Raw genomic sequence first — 24,211 nt, forward strand, 5'->3', positions numbered from 1 at the left:
CATTCACTTAGGCAGTGACTTAACTTTTTCGTCAAAAAAGACCCCAAAAGTATCTTGGAATGTCTTGAAATTGTACACAGTCATAGTCAAGCATGCCCTGAACAAGAATCCGTTGAATATATTTGCATATCTCTTGAAGAATATTTTTAATGAACTTTTGAAAATCAGGAAAGCGATCCATGCACTTGGACATTCCAAGTATGTTGGAATGTCTTGAAATTGTACTCAGTCATAGTCAACGACGCCCTGAACAAGAATCCGTTGAAAATATTTGCATATCGTTTAAGGAATATTTTTAAAGAATTTCTGAAAATCAGGAAAGCGATCCATGCACTTAGGCAGTGACTTAACTTTTTCGTCAAAAAAGACCCCAAAAGTATCTTGGAATGTCTTGAAATTGTACACAGTCATAGTCAAGCATGCCCTGAACAAGAATCCGTTGAATATATTTGCATATCTCTTGAAGAATATTTTTAATGAATTTTTGAAAATCCGGAAAGCGATCCATGCACTTAGGCAGTGACTTAACTTTTTCGTCAAAAAAGACCCCAAAAGTATCTTGGAATGTCTTGAAATTGTACACAGTCATAGTCAAGCATGCCCTGAACAAGAACCCGTTGAATATATTTGCATATCTCTTGAAGAATATTTTTAATGAATTTTTGAAATTCCGGAAAGCGATCCATGCACTTGGACATTCCAAGTATGTTGGAATGTCTTGAAATTGTACTCGGTCATAGTCAACGACGCCCTGAACAAGAATCCGTTGAAAATATTTGCATATCTCTTAAGGAATATTTTTAATGAATTTTTGAAAATGATGAAAGTCTGTGCACTTAGGCAGTGACTTAACTTTTTATTCAAAAAAGACCCCAAAGGTATCTTGGAATGTCTTGAAATTGTACACAGTCATAGTCAAGCATGCCCTGAACAAGAATCCGTTGAATATATTTGCATATCTCTTGAAGAATATTTTTAATGAACTTTTGAAAATCAGGAAAGCGATCCATGCACTTGGACATTCCAAGTATGTTGGAATGTCTTGAAATTGTACTCAGTCATAGTCAACGACGCCCTGAACAAGAATCCGTTGAAAATATTTGCATATCGCTTAAGGAATATTTTTAATGAATTTTTGAAAATCAGGAAAGCGATCCATGCACTTAGGCAGTGACTTAACTTTTTTGTCAAAAAAGACCCCAAAAGTATCTTGGAATGTCTTGAAATTGTACACAGTCATAGTCAAGCATGCCCTGAACAAGAATCCGTTGAATATATTTGCATATCTCTTGAAGAATATTTTTAATGAATTTTTGAAAATCCGAAAAGCGATCCATGCGCTTGGACATTCCAAGTATGTTGGAATGTCTTGAAATTGTACTCAGTCATAGTCAACGATGCCCTGAACAAGAATCCGTTGAAAATATTTGCATATCGTTTAAGGAATATTTTTAAAGAATTTCTGAAAATCAGGAAAGCGATCCATTCACTTAGGCAGTGACTTAACTTTTTCGTCAAAAAAGACCCCAAAAGTATCTTGGAATGTCTTGAAATTGTACACAGTCATAGTCAAGCATGCCCTGAACAAGAATCCGTTGAATATATTTGCATATCTCTTGAAGAATATTTTTAATGAACTTTTGAAAATCAGGAAAGCGATCCATGCACTTGGACATTCCAAGTATGTTGGAATGTCTTGAAATTGTACTCAGTCATAGTCAACGACGCCCTGAACAAGAATCCGTTGAAAATATTTGCATATCGTTTAAGGAATATTTTTAAAGAATTTCTGAAAATCAGGAAAGCGATCCATGCACTTAGGCAGTGACTTAACTTTTTCGTCAAAAAAGACCCCAAAAGTATCTTGGAATGTCTTGAAATTGTACACAGTCATAGTCAAGCATGCCCTGAACAAGAATCCGTTGAATATATTTGCATATCTCTTGAAGAATATTTTTAATGAATTTTTGAAAATCCGGAAAGCGATCCATGCACTTAGGCAGTGACTTAACTTTTTCGTCAAAAAAGACCCCAAAGGTATCTTGGAATGTCTTGAAATTGTACACAGTCATAGTCAAGCATGCCCTGAACAAGAAACCGTTGAATATATTTGCATATCTCTGGAAGAATATTTTTAATGAATTTTTGAAAACCCGGAAAGCGATCCATGCACTTGGACATTCCAAGTATGTTGGAATGTCTTGAAATTGTACTCAGTCATAGTCAACAACGCCCTGAACAAGAATCCATTGAAAATATTTGCATATCTCTTAAAGAATATTTTTAATGAATTTTTGAAAATGAGGAAAGTCTGTGCACTTAGGCAGTGACTTAACTTTTTATTCAAAAAAGACCCCAAAAGTATCTTGGAATGTCTTGAAATTGTACACAGTCATAGTCAAGCATGCCCTGAACAAGAATCCGTTGAATATATTTGCATATCTCTTGAAGAATATTTTTAATGAACTTTTGAAAATCAGGAAAGCGATCCATGCACTTGGACATTCCAAGTATGTTGGAATGTCTTGAAATTGTACTCAGTCATAGTCAACGACGCCTTCAACAAGAATCTATTGAAAATATTTGCATATCTCTTAAGGAATATTTTTAATGAATTTTTGAAAATGAGGAATTTCTGTGCACTTCGGCAGTGACTTAACTTTTTATTAAAAAAAAGACCCCAAAAGTATCTTGGAATGTCTTGAAATTGTACACAGTCATAGTCAAGCATGCCCTGAACAAGAATCCGTTGAATATATTTGCATATCTCTTGAAGAATATTTTTAATGAACTTTTGAAAATCAGGAAAGCGATCCATGCACTTGGACATTCCAAGTATGTTGGAATGTCTTGAAATTGTACTCAGTCATAGTCAACGACGCCCTGAACAAGAATCCGTTGAAAATATTTGCATATCGCTTAAGGAATATTTTTAATGAATTTTTGAAAATCAGGAAAGCGATCCATGCACTTAGGCAGTGACTTAACTTTTTCGTCAAAAAAGACCCCAAAAGTATCTTGGAATGTCTTGAAATTGTACACAGTCATAGTCAAGCATGCCCTGAACAAGAATCCGTTGAATATATTTGCATATCTCTTGAAGAATATTTTTAATGAATTTTTGAAAATCCGAAAAGCGATCCATGCACTTGGACATTCCAAGTATGTTGGAATGTCTTGAAATTGTACTCAGTCATAGTCAACGACGCTCTGAACAAGAATCAATTGAAAATATTTGCATATCTCTTAAGGAATATTTTTAATGAATTTTTGAAAATGAGGAAAGTCTGTGCACTTAGGCAGTGACTTAACTTTTTATTCAAAAAAGACCCCAAAAGTATCTTGGAATGTCTTGAAATAGTACACAGTCATAGTCAAGCATGCCCTGAACAAGAATCCGTTGAATATATTTGCATATCTCTTGAAGAATATTTTTAATGAATTTTTAAAATTCCGGAAAGCTATCCATGCACTTGGACATTCCAAGTCAGTTGGAATGTCTTGAAATTGTACTCAGTCATAGTCAACGACGCCCTGAACAAGAATCTATTGAAAATATTTGCATATCTCTTAAGGAATATTTTTAATGAATTTTTGAAAATGAGGAAAGTCTGTGCACTTAGGCAGTGACTTAACTTTTTATTCAAAAAAGACCCCAAAAGTATCTTGGAATGTCTTGAAATTGTACACAGTCATAGTCAAGCATGCCCTGAACAAGAATCCGTTGAATATATTTGCATATCTCTTGAAGAATATTTTTAATGAATTTTTAAAATTCCGGAAAGCTATCCATGCACTTGGACATTCCAAGTAAGTTGGAATGTCTTGAAATTGTACTCAGTCATAGTCAACGACGCCCTGAACAAGAATCTATTGAAAATATTGGCATATCTCTTAAGGAATATTTTTAATGAATTTTTGAAAATGAGGAATTTCTGTTCACTTAGGCAGTGACTTAACTTTTTCGTCAAAAAAGACCCCAAAAGTATCTTGGAATGTATTGAAATTGTACACAGTCATAGTCAAGCATGCCCTGAACAAGAACCTGTTGAATATATTTGCATATCTCTTGAATAATATTTTTAATGAATTTTTGAAAATCCGGAAAGCGATCCATGCACTTAGGCAGTGACTTAACTTTTTCGTCAAAAAAGACCCCAAAAGTATCTTGGAATGTCTTGAAATTGTACACAGTCATAGTCAAGCATGCCCTGAACAAGAAACCGTTGAATATATTTGCATATCTCTTGAATAATATTTTTAATGAATTTTTGAAAATCCGGAAAGCGATCCATGCACTTAGGCAGTGACTTAACTTTTTCGTCAAAAAAGACCCCGAAAGTATCTTGGAATGTCTTGAAATTGTACTCAGTCATAGTCAACGACGCTCTGAACAAGAATCAATTGAAAATATTTGCATATCTCTTAAGGAATATTTTTAATGAATTTTTGAAAATGAGGAAAGTCTGTGCACTTAGGCAGTGACTTAACTTTTTATTCAAAAAAGACCCCAAAGGTATCTTGGAATGTCTTGAAATTGTACACAGTCATAGTCAAGCATGCCCTGAACAAGAATCCGTTGAATATATTTGCATATCTCTTGAAGAATATTTTTAATGAACTTTTGAAAATCAGGAAAGCGATCCATGCACTTGGACATTCCAAGTATGTTGGAATGTCTTGAAATTGTACTCAGTCATAGTCAACGACGCCCTGAACAAGAATCCGTTGAAAATATTTGCATATCGCTTAAGGAATATTTTTAATGAATTTTTGAAAATCAGGAAAGCGATCCATGCACTTAGGCAGTGACTTAACTTTTTTGTCAAAAAAGACCCCAAAAGTATCTTGGAATGTCTTGAAATTGTACACAGTCATAGTCAAGCATGCCCTGAACAAGAATCCGTTGAATATATTTGCATATCTCTTGAAGAATATTTTTAATGAACTTTTGAAAATCAGGAAAGCGATCCATGCACTTGGACATTCCAAGTATGTTGGAATGTCTTGAAATTGTACTCAGTCATAGTCAACGACGCCCTGAACAAGAATCTGTTGAAAATATTTGCATATCGCTTAAGGAATATTTTTAATGAATTTTTGAAAATCAGGAAAGCGATCCATGCACTTAGGCAGTGACTTAACTTTTTCGTCAAAAAAGACCCCAAAAGTATCTTGGAATGTCTTGAAATTGTACACAGTCATAGTCAAGCATGCCCTGAACAAGAATCCGTTGAATATATTTGCATATCTCTTGAAGAATATTTTAAATGAATTTTTGAAAATCCGAAAAGTGATCCATGCACTTGGACATTCCAAGTATGTTGGAATGTCTTGAAATTGTACTCAGTCATAGTCAACGACGATCTGAACAAGAATCAATTGAAAATATTTGCATATCTCTTAAGGAATATTTTTAATGAATTTTTGAAAATGAGGAAAGTCTGTGCACTGAGGCAGTGACTTAACTTTTTATTCAAAAAAGACCCCAAAAGTATCTTGGAATGTCTTGAAATTGTACACAGTCATAGTCAAGCATGCCCTGAACAAGAATCCGTTGAATATATTTGCATATCTCTTGAAGAATATTTTTAATGAACTTTTGAAAATCAGGAAAGCGATCCATGTACTTGGACATTCAAAGTATGTTGGAATGTCTTGAAATTGTACTCGGTCATAGTCAACGACGCCCTGAACAAGAATCCGTTGAAAATATTTGCATATCGCTTAAGGAATATTTTTAATGAATTTTTGAAAATCAGGAAAGCGATCCATGCACTTGGACATTCCAAGTATGTTGGAATGTCTTGAAATTGTACTCGGTCATAGTCAACGACGCCCTGAACAAGAATCCGTTGAAAATATTTGCATATCTCTTAAGGAATATTTTTAATGAATTTTTGAAAATGATGAAAGTCTGTGCACTTAGGCAGTGACTTAACTTTTTATTCAAAAAAGACCCCAAAGGTATCTTGGAATGTCTTGAAATTGTACACAGTCATAGTCAAGCATGCCCTGAACAAGAATCCGTTGAATATATTTGCATATCTCTTGAAAAATATTTTTAATGAACTTTTGAAAATCAGGAAAGCGATCCATGCACTTGGACATTCCAAGTATGTTGGAATGTCTTGAAATTGTACTCAGTCATAGTCAACGACGCCCTGAACAAGAATCCGTTGAAAATATTTGCATATCACTTAAGGAATATTTTTAATGAATTTTTGAAAATCAGGAAAGCGATCCATGCACTTAGGCAGTGACTTAACTTTTTTGTCAAAAAAGACCCCAAAAGTATCTTGGAATGTCTTGAAATTGTACACAGTCATAGTCAAGCATGCCCTGAGCAAGAATCCGTTGAATATATTTGCATATCTCTTGAAGAATATTTTTAATGAATTTTTGAAAATCCGAAAAGCGATCCATGCACTTGGACATTCCAAGTATGTTGGAATGTCTTGAAATTGTACTCAGTCATAGTCAACGACGCCCTGAACAAGAATCAATTGAAAATATTTGCATATCTCTTAAGGAATATTTTTAATGAATTTTTGAAAATGATGAAAGTCTGTGCACTTAGGCAGTGACTTAACTTTTTATTCAAAAAAGACCCCAAAAATATCTTGGAATGTCTTGAAATTGTACACAGTCATAGTCAAGCATGCCCTGAACAAGAATCCGTTGAATATATTTGCATATCTCTTGAAGAATATTTTTAATGAACTTTTGAAAATCAGGAAAGCGATCCATGCACTTGGACATTCCAAGTATGTTGGAATGTCTTGAAATTGTACTCAGTCATAGTCAACGACGCCCTGAACAAGAATCCGTTGAAAATATTTGCATATCGTTTAAGGAATATTTTTAAAGAATTTCTGAAAATCAGGAAAGCGATCCATGCACTTAGGCAGTGACTTAACTTTTTCGTCAAAAAAGACCCCAAAAGTATCTTGGAATGTCTTGAAATTGTACACAGTCATAGTCAAGCATGCCCTGAACAAAAATCCGTTGAATATATTTGCATATCTCTTGAAGAATATTTTTAATGAACTTTTGAAAATCAGGAAAGCGATCCATGCACTTGGACATTCCAAGTATGTTGGAATGTCTTGAAATTGAACTCAGTCATAGTCAACGACGCCCTGAACAAGAATCCGTTGAAAATATTTGCATATCGCTTAAGGAATATTTTTAAAGAATTTCTGAAAATCAGGAAAGCGATCCATGCACTTCGGCAGTGACTTAACTTTTTCGTCAAAAAAGACCCCAAAAGTATCTTGGAATGTCTTGAAATTGTACACAGTCATAGTCAAGCATGCCCTGAACAAAAATCCGTTGAATATATTTGCATATCTCTTGAAGAATATTTTTAATGAACTTTTGAAAATCAGGAAAGCGATCCATGCACTTGGACATTCAAAGTATGTTGGAATGTCTTGAAATTGTACTTAGTCATAGTCAACGACGCCCCGAACAAGAATCCGTTGGTAATATTTGCATATCGCTTAAGGAATATTTTTAATGAATTTTTGAAAATCAGGAAAGCGATCCATGCACTTAGGCAGTGACTTAACTTTTTCATCAAAAAAGACCCCAAAAGTATCTTGGAATGTCTTGAAATTGTACACAGTCATAGTCAAGCATGCCCTGAACAAGAATCCGTTGAATATATTTGCATATCTCTTGAAGAATATTTTTAATGAATTTTGGAAAATCGAGAAAGCGATCCATGCACTTGGACATTCCAAGTATGTTGGAATGTTTTGAAATTGTACTCAGTCATAGTCAACGACGCCCTGAACAAGAATCCATTGAAAATATTTGCATATCTCTTAAGGAATATTTTTAATGAATTTTTGAAAATGAGGAAAGTCTGTGCACTTAGGCAGTGACTTAACTTTTTCGTCAAAAAAGACCCCAAAAGTATCTTGGAATGTCTTGAAATTGTACACAGTCATAGTCAAGCATGCCCTGAACAAGAATCTGTTGAATATATTTGCATATCTCTTGAAGAATATTTTTAATGAACTTTTGAAAATCAGGAAAGCGATCCATGCACTTGGACATTCAAAGTATGTTGGAATGTCTTGAAATTGTACTCAGTCATAGTCAACGACGCCCTGAACAAGAATCCGTTGAAAATATTTGCATATCGCTTAAGGAATATTTTTAATGAATTTTTTAAAAAATCAGGAAAGCGATCCATGCACTTAGGCAGTGACTTAACTTTTTCGTCAAAAAAGACCCCAAAAGTATCTTGGAATGTCTTGAAATTGTACACAGTCATAGTCAAGCATGCCCTGAACAAGAATCCGTTGAATATATTTGCATATCTCTTGAAGAATATTTTTAATGAATTTTTGAAAATCCGGAAAGCTATCCATGCACTTGGACATTCCAAGTAAGTTGGAATGTCTTGAAATTGTACTCAGTCATAGTCAACGACGCCCTGAACAAGAATCTATTGAAAATATTTGCATATCTCTTAAGGAATATTTTTAATGAATTTTTGAAAATCCGGAAAGCTATCCATGCACTTGGACATTCCAAGTAAGTTGGAATGTCTTGAAATTGTACTCAGTCATAGTCAACGACGCCCTGAACAAGAATCTATTGAAAATATTTGCATATCTCTTAAGGAATATTTTTAATGAATTTTTGAAAATGAGGAATTTCTGTGCACTTAGGCAGTGACTTAACTTTTTATTCAAAAAAGACCCCAAAAGTATCTTGGAATGTCTTGAAATTGTACACAGTCATAGTCAAGCATGCCCTGAACAAGAATCCGTTGAATATATTTGCATATCGCTTAAGGAATATTTTTAATGAATTTTTGAAAATCAGGAAAGCGATCCATGCACTTGGACATTCCAAGTATGTTGGAATGTCTTGAAATTGTACTCAGTCATAGTCAACGACGCCCTGAACAAGAATCCGTTGAAAATATTTGCATATCGCTTAAGGAATATTTTAAATGAATTTTTGAAAATCAGGAAAGCGATCCATGCACTTAGGCAGTGACTTAACTTTTTATTCAAAAAAGACCCCAAAAGTATCTTGGAATGTCTTGAAATTGTACACAGTCATAGTCAAGCATGCCCTGAACAAGAATCCGTTGAATATATTTGCATATCTCTTGAAGAATATTTTTAATGAACTTTTGAAAATCAGGAAAGCGATCCATGCACTTGGACATTCCAAGTATGTTGGAATGTCTTGAAATTGTACTCAGTCATAGTCAATGACGCCCTGAACAAGAATCCGTTGAAAATATTTGCATATCGTTTAAGGAATATTTTTAAAGAATTTCTGAAAATCAGGAAAGCGATCCATGCACTTAGGCAGTGACTTAACTTTTTCGTCAAAAAAGACCCCAAAAGTATCTTGGAATGTCTTGAAATTGTACACAGTCATAGTCAAGAATGCCCTGAACAAGAATCCGTTGAATATATTTGCATATCTCTTGAAGAATATTTTTAATGAACTTTTGAAAATCCGGAAAGCGATCCATGCACTTGGACATTCCAAGTATGTTGGAATGTCTTGAAATTGTACTCGGTCATAGTCAACGACGCCCTGAACAAGAATCCATTGAAAATATTTGCATATCTCTTAAGGAATATTTTTAATGAATTTTTGAAAATGATGAAAGTCTGTGCACTTAGGCAGTGACTTAACTTTTTATTCAAAAAAGACCCCAAAGGTATCTTGGAATGTCTTGAAATTGTACACAGTCATAGTCAAGCATGCCCTGAACAAGAATCCGTTGAATATATTTGCATATCTCTTGAAGAATATTTTTAATGAACTTTTGAAAATCAGGAAAGCGATCCATGCACTTGGACATTCCAAGTATGTTGGAATGTCTTGAAATTGTACTCAGTCATAGTCAACGACGCCCTGAACAAGAATCCGTTGAAAATATTTGCATGTCTCTTAAGGAATATTTTTAATGAATTTTTGAAAATGAGGAAAGTCTGTGCACTTAGGCAGTGACTTAACTTTTTATTCAAAAAAGACCCCAAAAGTATCTTGGAATGTCTTGAAATTGTACACAGTCATAGTCAAGCATGCCCTGAACAAGAATCCGTTGAATAATTTGCATATCTCTTGAAGAATATTTTTAATGAATTTTTGAAAATCCGAAAAGCGATCCATGCACTTGGACATTCCAAGTATGTTGGAATGTCTTTAAATTGTACTCAGTCATAGTCAACGACGCCCTGAACAAGAATCAATTGAAAATATTTGCATGTCTCTTAAGGAATATTTTTAATGAATTTTTGAAAATGAGGAAAGTCTGTGCACTTAGGCAGTGACTTAACTTTTTATTCAAAAAAGACCCCAAAAGTATCTTGGAATGTCTTGAAATTGTACACAGTCATAGTCAAGCATGCCCTGAACAAGAATCCGTTGAATATATTTGCATATCTCTTGAAGAATATTTTTAATGAACTTTTGAAAATCAGGAAAGCGATCCATGCACTTGGACATTCCAAGTATGTTGGAATGTCTTGAAATTGTACTCAGTCATAGTCAACGACGCCCTGAACAAGAATCCGTTGAAAATATTTGCATATCGTTTAAGGAATATTTTTAAAGAATTTCTGAAAATCAGGAAAGCGATCCATGCACTTAGGCAGTGACTTAACTTTTTCGTCAAAAAAGACCCCAAAATTATCTTGGAATGTCTTGAAATTGTACACAGTCATAGTCAAGAATGCCCTGAACAAGAATCCGTTGAATATATTTGCATATCTCTTGAAGAATATTTTTAATGAATTTTTGAAAATCCGGAAAGCGATCCATGCACTTGGACATTCCAAGTATGTTGGAATGTCTTGAAATTGTACTCGGTCATAGTCAACGACGCCCTGAACAAGAATCCATTGAACATATTTGCATATCTCTTAAGGAATATTTTTAATGAATTTTTGAAAATGATGAAAGTCTGTGCACTTAGGCAGTGACTTAACTTTTTATTCAAAAAAGACCCCAAAGGTATCTTGGAATGTCTTGAAATTGTACACAGTCATAGTCAAGCATGCCCTGAACAAGAATCCGTTGAATATATTTGCATATCTCTTGAAGAATATTTTTAATGAATTTTTGAAAATCCGAAAAGCGATCCATGCACTTGGACATGCCAAGTATGTTGGAATGTCTTGAAATTGTACTCAGTCATAGTCAACGAGGCCCTGAACAAGAATCAATTGAAAATATTTGCATATCTCTTAAGGAATATTTTTAATGAATTTTTGAAAATGAGAAAAGTCTGTGCACTTCGGCAGTGACTTAACTTTTTATTCAAAAAAGACCCCAAAAGTATCTTGGAATGTCTTGAAATTGTACACAGTCATAGTCAAGCATGCCCTGAACAAGAATCCGTTGAATATATTTGCATATCTCTTGAAGAATATTTTTAATGAACTTTTGAAAATCAGGAAAGCGATCCATGCACTTGGACATTCCAAGTATGTTGGAATGTCTTGAAATTGTACTCAGTCATAGTCAACGACGCCCTGAACAAGAATCCGTTGAAAATATTTGCATATCGTTTAAGGAATATTTTTAAAGAATTTCTGAAAATCAGGAAAGCGATCCATGCACTTAGGCAGTGACTTAACTTTTTATTCAAAAAAGACCCCAAAAGTATCTTGGAATGTCTTGAAATTGTACACAGTCATAGTCAAGCATGCCCTGAACAAGAATCCGTTGAATATATTTGCATATCTCTTGAAGAATATTTTTAATGAACTTTTGAAAATCAGGAAAGCGATCCATGCACTTGGACATTCCAAGTATGTTGGAATGTTTTGAAATTGTACTCAGTCATAGTCAACGATGCCCTGAACAAGAATCCGTTGAAAATATTTGCATATCGTTTAAGGAATATTTTTAATGAATTTTTGAAAATCAGGAAAGCGATCCATGCACTTAGGCAGTGACTTAACTTTTTATTCAAAAAAGACCCCAAAAGTATCTTGGAATGTCTTGAAATTGTACACAGTCATAGTCAAGCATGCCCTGAACAAGAATCCGTTGAATATATTTGCATATCTCTTGAAGAATATTTTTAATTAATTTTTGAAAATCTGAAAAGCGATCCATGCACTTGGACATTCCAAGTATGTTGGAATGTCTTGAAATTGTACTCAGTCATAGTCAACGACGCCCTGAACAAGAATCCGTTGAAAATATTTGCATATAGTTTAAGGAATATTTTTAAAGAATTTCTGAAAATCAGGAAAGCGATCCATGCACTTAGGCAGTGACTTAACTTTTTCGTCAAAAAAGACCCCAAAAGTATCGTGGAATGTCTTGAAATTGTACACAGTCATAGTCAAGCATGCCCTGAACAAGAATCCGTTGAATATATTTGCATATCTCTTGAAGAATATTTTTAATTAATTTTTGAAAATCCGGAAAGCGATCCATGCACTTAGGCAGTGACTTAACTTTTTCGTCAAAAAAGACCCCAAAAGTATCTTGGAATGTCTTGAAATTGTACACAGTCATAGTCAAGCATGCCCTGAACAAGAAACCGTTGAATATATTTGCATATCTCTTGAAGAATATTTTTAATGAACTTTTGAAAATCCGGAAAGCGATCCATGCACTTGGACATTCCAAGTATGTTGGAATGTCTTGAAATTGTACTCAGTCATAGTCAACGACGCCCTGAACAAGAATCCGTTGAAAATATTTGCATATCGCTTAAGGAATATTTTTAATGAATTTTTGAAAATGAGAAAAGTCTGTGCACTTCGGCAGTGACTTAACTTTTTATTCAAAAAAGACCCCAAAAGTATCTTGGAATGTCTTGAAATTGTACACAGTCATAGTCAAGCATGCCCTGAACAAGAATCCGTTGAATATATTTGCATATCTCTTGAAGAATATTTTTAATGAACTTTTGAAAATCAGGAAAGCGATCCATGCACTTGGACATTCCAAGTATGTTCGAATGTCTTGAAATTGTACTCAGTCATAGTCAAGCATGCCCTGAACAAGAAACCGTTGAATATATTTGCATATCTCTTGAAGAATATTTTTAATGAATTTTTGAAAATCCGAAAAGCGATCCATGCACTTGGACATTCCAAGTATGTTGGAATGTCTTGAAATTGTACTCAGTCATAGTCAACGACGCCCTGAACAAGAATCAATTGAAAATATTTGCATATCTCTTAAGGAATATTTTTAATGAATTTTTGAAAATGAGAAAAGTCTGTGCACTTCGGCAGTGACTTAACTTTTTATTCAAAAAAGACCCCAAAAGTATCTTGGAATGTCTTGAAATTGTACACAGTCATAGTCAAGCATGCCCTGAACAAGAATCCGTTGAATAATTTGCATATCTCTTGAAGAATATTTTTAATGAATTTTTGAAAATCCGAAAAGCGATCCATGCACTTGGACATTCCAAGTATGTTGGAATGTCTTTAAATTGTACTCAGTCATAGTCAACGACGCCCTGAACAAGAATCAATTGAAAATATTTGCATGTCTCTTAAGGAATATTTTTAATGAATTTTTGAAAATGAGGAAAGTCTGTGCACTTAGGCAGTGACTTAACTTTTTATTCAAAAAAGACCCCAAAAGTATCTTGGAATGTCTTGAAATTGTACACAGTCATAGTCAAGCATGCCCTGAACAAGAATCCGTTGAATATATTTGCATATCTCTTGAAGAATATTTTTAATGAACTTTTGAAAATCAGGAAAGCGATCCATGCACTTGGACATTCCAAGTATGTTGGAATGTCTTGAAATTGTACTCAGTCATAGTCAACGACGCCCTGAACAAGAATCCGTTGAAAATATTTGCATATCGTTTAAGGAATATTTTTAAAGAATTTCTGAAAATCAGGAAAGCGATCCATGCACTTAGGCAGTGACTTAACTTTTTCGTCAAAAAAGACCCCAAAATTATCTTGGAATGTCTTGAAATTGTACACAGTCATAGTCAAGAATGCCCTGAACAAGAATCCGTTGAATATATTTGCATATCTCTTGAAGAATATTTTTAATGAATTTTTGAAAATCCGGAAAGCGATCCATGCACTTGGACATTCCAAGTATGTTGGAATGTCTTGAAATTGTACTCGGTCATAGTCAACGACGCCCTGAACAAGAATCCATTGAACATATTTGCATATCTCTTAAGGAATATTTTTAATGAATTTTTGAAAATGATGAAAGTCTGTGCACTTAGGCAGTGACTTAACTTTTTATTCAAAAAAGACCCCAAAGGTATCTTGGAATGTCTTGAAATTGTACACAGTCATAGTCAAGCATGCCCTGAACAAGAATCCGTTGAATATATTTGCATATCTCTTGAAGAATATTTTTAATGAATTTTTGAAAATCCGAAAAGCGATCCATGCACTTGGACATGCCAAGTATGTTGGAATGTCTTGAAATTGTACTCAGTCATAGTCAACGAGGCCCTGAACAAGAATCAATTGAAAATATTTGCATATCTCTTAAGGAATATTTTTAATGAATTTTTGAAAATGAGAAAAGTCTGTGCACTTCGGCAGTGACTTAACTTTTTATTCAAAAAAGACCCCAAAAGTATCTTGGAATGTCTTGAAATTGTACACAGTCATAGTCAAGCATGCCCTGAACAAGAATCCGTTGAATATATTTGCATATCTCTTGAAGAATATTTTTAATGAACTTTTGAAAATCAGGAAAGCGATCCATGCACTTGGACATTCCAAGTATGTTGGAATGTCTTGAAATTGTACTCAGTCATAGTCAACGACGCCCTGAACAAGAATCCGTTGAAAATATTTGCATATCGTTTAAGGAATATTTTTAAAGAATTTCTGAAAATCAGGAAAGCGATCCATGCACTTAGGCAGTGACTTAACTTTTTATTCAAAAAAGACCCCAAAAGTATCTTGGAATGTCTTGAAATTGTACACAGTCATAGTCAAGCATGCCCTGAACAAGAATCCGTTGAATATATTTGCATATCTCTTGAAGAATATTTTTAATGAACTTTTGAAAATCAGGAAAGCGATCCATGCACTTGGACATTCCAAGTATGTTGGAATGTTTTGAAATTGTACTCAGTCATAGTCAACGATGCCCTGAACAAGAATCCGTTGAAAATATTTGCATATCGCTTAAGGAATATTTTTAATGAATTTTTGAAAATCAGGAAAGCGATCCATGCACTTAGGCAGTGACTTAACTTTTTATTCAAAAAAGACCCCAAAAGTATCTTGGAATGTCTTGAAATTGTACACAGTCATAGTCAAGCATGCCCTGAACAAGAATCCGTTGAATATATTTGCATATCTCTTGAAGAATATTTTTAATTAATTTTTGAAAATCTGAAAAGCGATCCATGCACTTGGACATTCCAAGTATGTTGGAATGTCTTGAAATTGTACTCAGTCATAGTCAACGACGCCCTGAACAAGAATCCGTTGAAAATATTTGCATATAGTTTAAGGAATATTTTTAAAGAATTTCTGAAAATCAGGAAAGCGATCCATGCACTTAGGCAGTGACTTAACTTTTTCGTCAAAAAAGACCCCAAAAGTATCTTGGAATGTCTTGAAATTGTACACAGTCATAGTCAAGCATGCCCTGAACAAGAATCCGTTGAATATATTTGCATATCTCTTGAAGAATATTTTTAATTAATTTTTGAAAATCCGGAAAGCGATCCATGCACTTAGGCAGTGACTTAACTTTTTCGTCAAAAAAGACCCCAAAAGTATCTTGGAATGTCTTGAAATTGTACACAGTCATAGTCAAGCATGCCCTGAACAAGAAACCGTTGAATATATTTGCATATCTCTTGAAGAATATTTTTAATGAACTTTTGAAAATCCGGAAAGCGATCCATGCACTTGGACATTCCAAGTATGTTGGAATGTCTTGAAATTGTACTCAGTCATAGTCAACGACGCCCTGAACAAGAATCCGTTGAAAATATTTGCATATCGCTTAAGGAATATTTTTAATGAATTTTTGAAAATGAGAAAAGTCTGTGCACTTCCGCAGTGACTTAACTTTTTATTCAAAAAAGACCCCAAAAGTATCTTGGAATGTCTTGAAATTGTACACAGTCATAGTCAAGCATGCCCTGAACAAGAATCCGTTGAATATATTTGCATATCTCTTGAAGAATATTTTTAATGAACTTTTGAAAATCAGGAAAGCGATCCATGCACTTGGACATTCCAAGTATGTTCGAATGTCTTGAAATTGTACTCAGTCATAGTCAAGCATGCCCTGAACAAGAAACCGTTGAATATATTTGCATATCTCTTGAAGAATATTTTTAATGAATTTTTGAAAATCCGAAAAGCGATCCATGCACTTGGACATTCCAAGTATGTTGGAATGTCTTGAAATTGTACTCAGTCATAGTCAACGACGCCCTGAACAAGAATCAATTGAAAATATTTGCATATCTCTTAAGGAATATTTTTAATGAATTTTTGAAAATGAGAAAAGTCTGTGCACTTCGGCAGTGACTTAACTTTTTATTCAAAAAAGACCCCAAAAGTATCTTGGAATGTCTTGAAATTGTACACAGTCATAGTCAAGCATGCCCTGAACAAGAATCCGTTGAATATATTTGCATATCTCTTGAAGAATATTTTTAATGAACTTTTGAAAATCAGGAAAGCGATCCATGCACTTGGACATTCCAAGTATGTTGGAATGTCTTGAAATTGTACTCAGTCATAGTCAACGACGCCCTGAACAAGAATCCGTTGAAAATATTTGCATATCTCTTAAGGAATATTTTTAAAGAATTTCTGAAAATCAGGAAAGCGATCCATGCACTTAGGCAGTGACTTAACTTTTTATTCAAAAAAGACCCCAAAAGTATCTTGGAATGTCTTGAAATTGTGCACAGTCATAGTCAAGCATGCCCTGAACAAGAATCCGTTGAATATATTTGCATATCTCTTGAAGAATATTTTTAATGAACTTTTGAAAATCAGGAAAGCGATCCATGCACTTGGACATTCCAAGTATGTTGGAATGTTTTGAAATTGTACTCAGTCATAGTCAACGATGCCCTGAACAAGAATCCGTTGAAAATATTTGCATATCGCTTAAGGAATATTTTTAATGAATTTTTGAAAATCAGGAAAGCGATCCATGCACTTAGGCAGTGACTTAACTTTTTATTCAAAAAAGACCCCAAAAGTATCTTGGAATGTCTTGAAATTGTACACAGTCATAGTCAAGCATGCCCTGAACAAGAATCCGTTGAATATATTTGCATATCTCTTGAAGAATATTTTAAATTAATTTTTGAAAATCCGAAAAGCGATCCATGCACTTGGACATTCCAAGTATGTTGGAATGTCTTGAAATTGTACTCAGTCATAGCCAACGACGCCCTGAACAAGAATCAATTGAAAATATTTGCATATCTCTTAAGGAATATTTTTAATGAATTTTTGAAAATGAGAAAAGTCTGTGCACTTCGGCAGTGACTTAACTTTTTATTCAAAAAAGACCCCAAAAGTATCTTGGAATGTCTTGAAATTGTACACAGTCATAGTCAAGCATGCCCTGAACAAGAATCCGTTGAATATATTTGCATATCTCTTGAAGAATATTTTTAATGAACTTTTGAAAATCAGGAAAGCGATCCATGCACTTGGACATTCCAAGTATGTTGGAATGTCTTGAAATTGTACTCAGTCATAGTCAACGACGCCCTGAACAAGAATCCGTTGAAAATATTTGCATATCGTTTAAGGAATATTTTTAAAGAATTTCTGAAAATCAGGAAAGCGATCCATGCACTTAGGCAGTGACTTAACTTTTTCGTCAAAAAAGACCCCAAAAGTATCTTGGAATGTCTTGAAATTGCACACAGTCATAGTCAAGCATGCCCTGAACAAGAATCCGTTGAATATATTTGCATATCTCTTGAAGAATATTTTTAATGAATTTTTGAAAATCCGGAAAGCGATCCATGCACTTAGGCAGTGACTTAACTTTTCCGTCAAAAAAGACCCCAAAAGTATCTTGGAATGTCTTGAAATTGTACACAGTCATAGTCAAGCATGCCCTGAACAAGAAACCGTTGAATATATTTGCATATCTCTGGAAGAATATTTTTAATGAATTTTTGAAAATCAGGAAAGCGATCCATGCACTTGGACATTCCAAGTATGTTGGAATGTCTTGAAATTGTACTCAGTCATAGTCAACAACGCCCTGAACAAGAATCCATTGAAAATGGTTGCATATCGCTTAAGGAATATTTTTAATGAATTTTTGAAAATGAGGAAAGTCTGTGCACTTAGGCAGTGACTTAACTTTTTATTCAAAAAAGACCCCAAAAGTATCTTGGAATGTCTTGAAATTGTACACAGTCATAGTCAAGCATGCCCTGAACAAGAATCCGTTGAATATATTTGCATATCTCTTGAAGAATATTTTTAATGAACTTTTGAAAATCAGGAAAGCGATCCATGCACTTGGTCATTCCAAGTATGTTGGAATGTTTTGAAATTGTACTCAGTCATAGTCAACGATGCCCTGAACAAGAATCCGTTGAAAATATTTGCATATCGCTTAAGGAATATTTTTAATGAATTTTTGAAAATCAGGAAAGCGATCCATGCACTTAGGCAGTGATTTAACTTTTTATTCAAAAAAGACCCCAAAAGTATCTTGGAATGTCTTGAAATTGTACACAGTCATAGTCAAGCATGCCCTGAACAAGAATCCGTTGAATATATTTGCATATCTCTTGAAGAATATTTTTAATGAATTTTTGAAAATCCGAAAAGCGATCCATGCACTTGGACATTCCAAGTATGTTGGAATGTCTTGAAATTGTACTCAGTCATAGTCAACGACGCCCTGAACAAGAATCAATTGAAAATATTTGCATATCTCTTAAGGAATATTTTTAATGAATTTTTGAAAATGAAAAAAGTCTGTGCACTTCGGCAGTGACTTAACTTTTTATTCAAAAAAGACCCCAAAAGTATCTTGGAATGTCTTGAAATTGTACACAGTCATAGTCAAGCATGCCCTGAACAAGAATCCGTTGAATATATTTGCATATCTCTTGAAGAATATTTTTAATGAACTTTTGAAAATCAGGAAAGCGATCCATGCACTTGGACATTCCAAGTATGTTGGAATGTCTTGAAATTGTACTCAGTCATAGTCAACGACGCCCTGAACAAGAATCCGTTGAAAATATTTGCATATCGCTTAAGGAATATTTTTAATGAATTTTTTAAAAAATCAGGAAAGCGATCCATGCACTTAGACAGTGACTTAACTTTTTCGTCAAAAAAGACCCCAAAAGTATCTTGGAATGTCTTGAAATTGTACACAGTCATAGTCAAGCATGCCCTGAACAAGAAACCGTTGAATATATTTGCATATCTCTTGAAGAATATTTTTAATGAATTTTTGAAAATCCGAAAAGCGATCCATGCACTTGGACATTCCAAGTATGTTGGAATGTCTTGAAATTGTACTCAGTCATAGTCAACGACGCCCTGAACAAGAATCAATTGAAAATATTTGCATATCTCTTAAGGAATATTTTTAATGAATTTTTGAAAATGAGAAAAGTCTGTGCACTTCGGCAGTGACTTAACTTTTTATTCAAAAAAGACCCCAAAAGTATCTTGGAATGTCTTGAAATTGTACACAGTCATAGTCAAGCATGCCCTGATCAAGAATCCGTTGAATATATTTGCATATCTCTTGAAGAATATTTTTAATGAACTTTTGAAAATCAGGAAAGCGATCCATGCACTTGGACATTCCAAGTATGTTCGAATGTCTTGAAATTGTACTCAGTCATAGTCAAGCATGCCCTGAACAAGAAACCGTTGAATATATTTGCATATCTCTTGAAGAATATTTTTAATGAATTTTTGAAAATCCGAAAAGCGATCCATGCACTTGGACATTCCAAGTATGTTGGAATGTCTTGAAATTGTACTCAGTCATAGTCAACGACGCCCTGAACAAGAATCAATTGAAAATATTTGCATATCTCTTAAGGAATATTTTTAATGAATTTTTGTAAATGAGAAAAGTCTGTGCACTTCGGCAGTGACTTAACTTTTTATTCAAAAAAGACCCCAAAAGTATCTTGGAATGTCTTGAAATTGTACACAGTCATAGTCAAGCATGCCCTGAACAAGAATCCGTTGAATATATTTGCATATCTCTTGAAGAATATTTTTAATGAACTTTTGAAAATCAGGAAAGCGATCCATGCACTTGGACATTCCAAGTATGTTGGAATGTCTTGAAATTGTACTCAGTCATAGTCAACGACGCCCTGAACAAGAATCCGTTGAAAATATTTGCATATCGTTTAAGGAATATTTTTAAAGAATTTCTGAAAATCAGGAAAGCGATCCATGCACTTAGGCAGTGACTTAACTTTTTCGTCAAAAAAGACCCCAAAAGTATCTTGGAATGTCTTCAAATTGTACACAGTCATAGTCAAGCATGCCCTGAACAAGAATCCGTTGAATATATTTGCGTATCTCTTGAAGAATATTTTTAATGAACTTTTGAAAATCAGGAAAGCGATCCATGCACTTGGACATTCCAAGTATGTTGGAATGTCTTGAAAGTGTACTCAGTCATATTCAACGACGCCCTGAACAAGAATCTATTGAAAATATTTGCATATCTCTTAAGGAATATTTTTAATGAATTTTTGAAAATGAGGAATTTCTGTGCACTTAGGCAGTGACTTAACTTTTTATTCAAAAAAGACCCCAAAAGTATCTTGGAATGTCTTGAAATTGTACACAGTCATAGTCAAGCATGCCCTGAACAAGAATCCGTTGAATATATTTGCATATCTCTTGAATAATATTTTTAATGAACTTTTGAATATCAGGAAAGCGATCCATGCACTTGGACATTCCAAGTATGTTGGAATGTCTTGAAATTGTACTCAGTCATAGTCAACGACGCCCTGAACAAGAATCCGTTGAAAATATTTGCATATCGCTTAAGGAATATTTTTAATGAATTTTTGAAAATCAGGAAAGCGATCCATGCACTTAGGCAGTGACTTAACTTTTTTGTCAAAAAAGACCCCAAAAGTATCTTGGAATGTCTTGAAATTGTACACAGTCATAGTCAAGCATGCCCTGAACAAGAATCCGTTGAATATATTTGCATATCTCTTGAAGAATATTTTTAATGAACTTTTGAAAATCAGGAAAGCGATCCATGCACTTGGACATTCAAAGTATGTTGGAATGTCTTGAAATTGTACTCAGTCATATTCAACGACGCCCTGAACAAGAATCTGTTGAAAATATTTGCATATCGCTTAAGGAATATTTTTAATGAATTTTTGAAAATCAGGAAAGCGATCCATGCACTTGGACATTCCAAGTATGTTGGAATGTCTTGAAATTGTACTCAGTCATAGTCAACAACGCCCTGAACAAGAATCAATTGAAAATATTTGGATATCTCTTAAGGAATATTTTTATTGAATTTTTGAAAATGAGGAAAGTCTGTGCACTTAGGCAGTGACTCAACTTTTTATTCAAAAAAGACCCGAAAAGTATCTTGGAATGTCTTGAAATTGTACACAGTCATAGTCAAGCATGCCCTGAACAAGAATCCGTTGAATATATTTGCATATCTCTTGAAGAATATTTTTAATGAACTTTTGTAAATCAGGAAAGCGATCCATGCATTTGGACATTCCAAGTATGTTGGAATGTCTTGAAATTGTACTCAGTCATAGTCATCAACGCCCTGAACAAGAATCCATTAAAAATATTTGCATATCTCTTAAGGAATATTTTTAATGAATTTTTGAAAATGAGGAAAGTCTGTGCACTTCGGCAGTGACTTAACTTTTTATTCAAAAAAGACCCCAAAAGTATCTTGGAATGTCTTGAAATTGTACACAGTCATAGTCAAGCATGCCCTGAACAAGAATCCGTTGAATATATTTGCATATCTCTTGAAGAATATTTTTAATGAACTTTTGAAAATCAGGAAAGCGATCCATGCACTTGGACATTCCAAGTATGTTGGAATGTTTTGAAATTGTACTCAGTCATAGTCAACGACGCCCTGAACAAGAATACGTTGAAAATATTTGCATATCGCTTAAGGAATATTTTTAATGAATTTTTGAAAATCAGGAAAGCGATCCATGCACTTGGGCAGTGACTTAACTTTTTATTCAAAAAAGACCCCAAAAGTATCTTGGAATGTCTTGAAATTGTACACAGTCATAGTCAAGCATGCCCTGAACAAGAATCCGTTGAATATATTTGCATATCTCTTGAAGAATATTTTTAATGAATTTTTGAATATCCGAAAAGCGATCCATGCACTTGGACATTCCAAGTATGTTGGAATGTCTTGAAATTGTACTCAGTCATAGTCAACGACGCCCTGAACAAGAATCAATTGAAAATATTTGCATATCTCTTAAGGAATATTTTTATTGAATTTTTGAAAATGAGGAAAGTCTGTGCACTTAGGCAGTGACTTAACTTTTTATTCAAAAAAGACCCGAAAAGTATCTTGGAATGTCTTGAAATTGTACACAGTCATAGTCAAGCATGCCCTGAACAAGAATCCGTTGAATATATTTGCATATCTCTTGAAGAATATTTTTAATGAACTTTTGTAAATCAGGAAAGCGATCCATGCATTTGGACATTCCAAGTATGTTGGAATGTCTTGAAATTGTACTCAGTCATAGTCAACAACGCCCTGAACAAGAATCCATTAAAAATATTTGCATATCTCTTAAGGAATATTTTTAATGAATTTTTGAAAATGAGGATAGTCTGTGCACTTAGGCAGTGACTTAACTTTTTATTCAAAAAAGACCCCAAAAGTATCTTGGAATGTCTTGAAATTGTACACAGTCATAGTCAAGCATGCCCTGAACAAGAATCCGTTGAATATATTTGCATATCTCTTGCAGAATATTTTTAATGAACTTTTGAAAATCAGGAAAGCGATCCATGCACTTGGACATTCCAAGTATGTTGGAATGTTTTGAAATTGTACTCAGTCATAGTCAACGACGCCCTGAACAAGAATCCGTTGAAAATATTTGCATATCGCTTAAGGAATATTTTTAATGACTTTTTGAAAATCAGGAAAGCGATCCATGCACTTAGGCAGTGACTTAACTTTTTATTCAAAAAAGACCCCAAAAGTATCTTGGAATGTCTTGAAATTGTACACAGTCATAGTCAAGCATGCCCTGAACAAGAATCCGTTGAATATATTTGCATGTCTCTTGAAGAATATTTTTAATGAATTTTTGAAAATCCGAAAAGCGATCCATGCACTTGGACATTCCAAGTATGTTGGAATGTCTTGAAATTGTACTCAGTCATAGTCAACGACGCCCTGAACAAGAATCCATTGAAAATATTTGCATATCTCTTAAGGAATATTTTTAATGAATTTTTGAAAATGAGGAAAGTCTGTGCACTTCGGCAGTGACTTAACTTTTTATTCAAAAAAGACCCCAAAAGTATCTTGGAATGTCTTGAAATTGTACACAGTCATAGTCAAGCATGCCCTGAACAAGAATCCGTTGAATATATTTGCATATCTCTTGAAGAATATTTTTAATGAACTTTTGAAAATCAGGAAAGCGATCCATGCACTTGGACATTCCAAGTATGTTGGAATGTCTTGAAATTGTACTCAGTCATAGTCAACGACGCCCTGAACAAGAATCCGTTGAAAATATTTGCATATCATTTAAGGAATATTTTTAAAGAATTTCTGAAAATCAGGAAAGCGATCCATGCACTTAGGCAGTGACTTAACTTTTTCGTCAAAAAAGACCCCAAAAGTATCTTGGAATGTCTTGAAATTGTACACAGTCATAGTCAAGCATGCCCTGAACAAGAATCCGTTGAATATATTTGCATATCTCTTAAAGAATATTTTTAATGAATTTTTGAAAATCCGGAAAGCGATCCATGCACTTCGGCAGTGACTTAACTTTTTCGTCAAAAAAGACCCCAAAAGTATCTTGGAATGTCTTGAAATTGTACACAGTCATAGTCAAACATGCCCTGAACAAGAAACCGTTGAATATATTTGCATATCTCTTGAAGAATATTTTTAATGAATTTTTGAAAATCCGAAAAGTGATCCATGGACTTGGACATTCCAAGTATGTTGGAATGTCTTGAAATTGTACTCAGTCATAG

Source organism: Microchirus variegatus, assembly GCF_963457635.1.
Source record: "Microchirus variegatus genome assembly, chromosome: 10".
Taxonomy (NCBI): Eukaryota; Metazoa; Chordata; class Actinopteri; order Pleuronectiformes; family Soleidae; genus Microchirus; species Microchirus variegatus.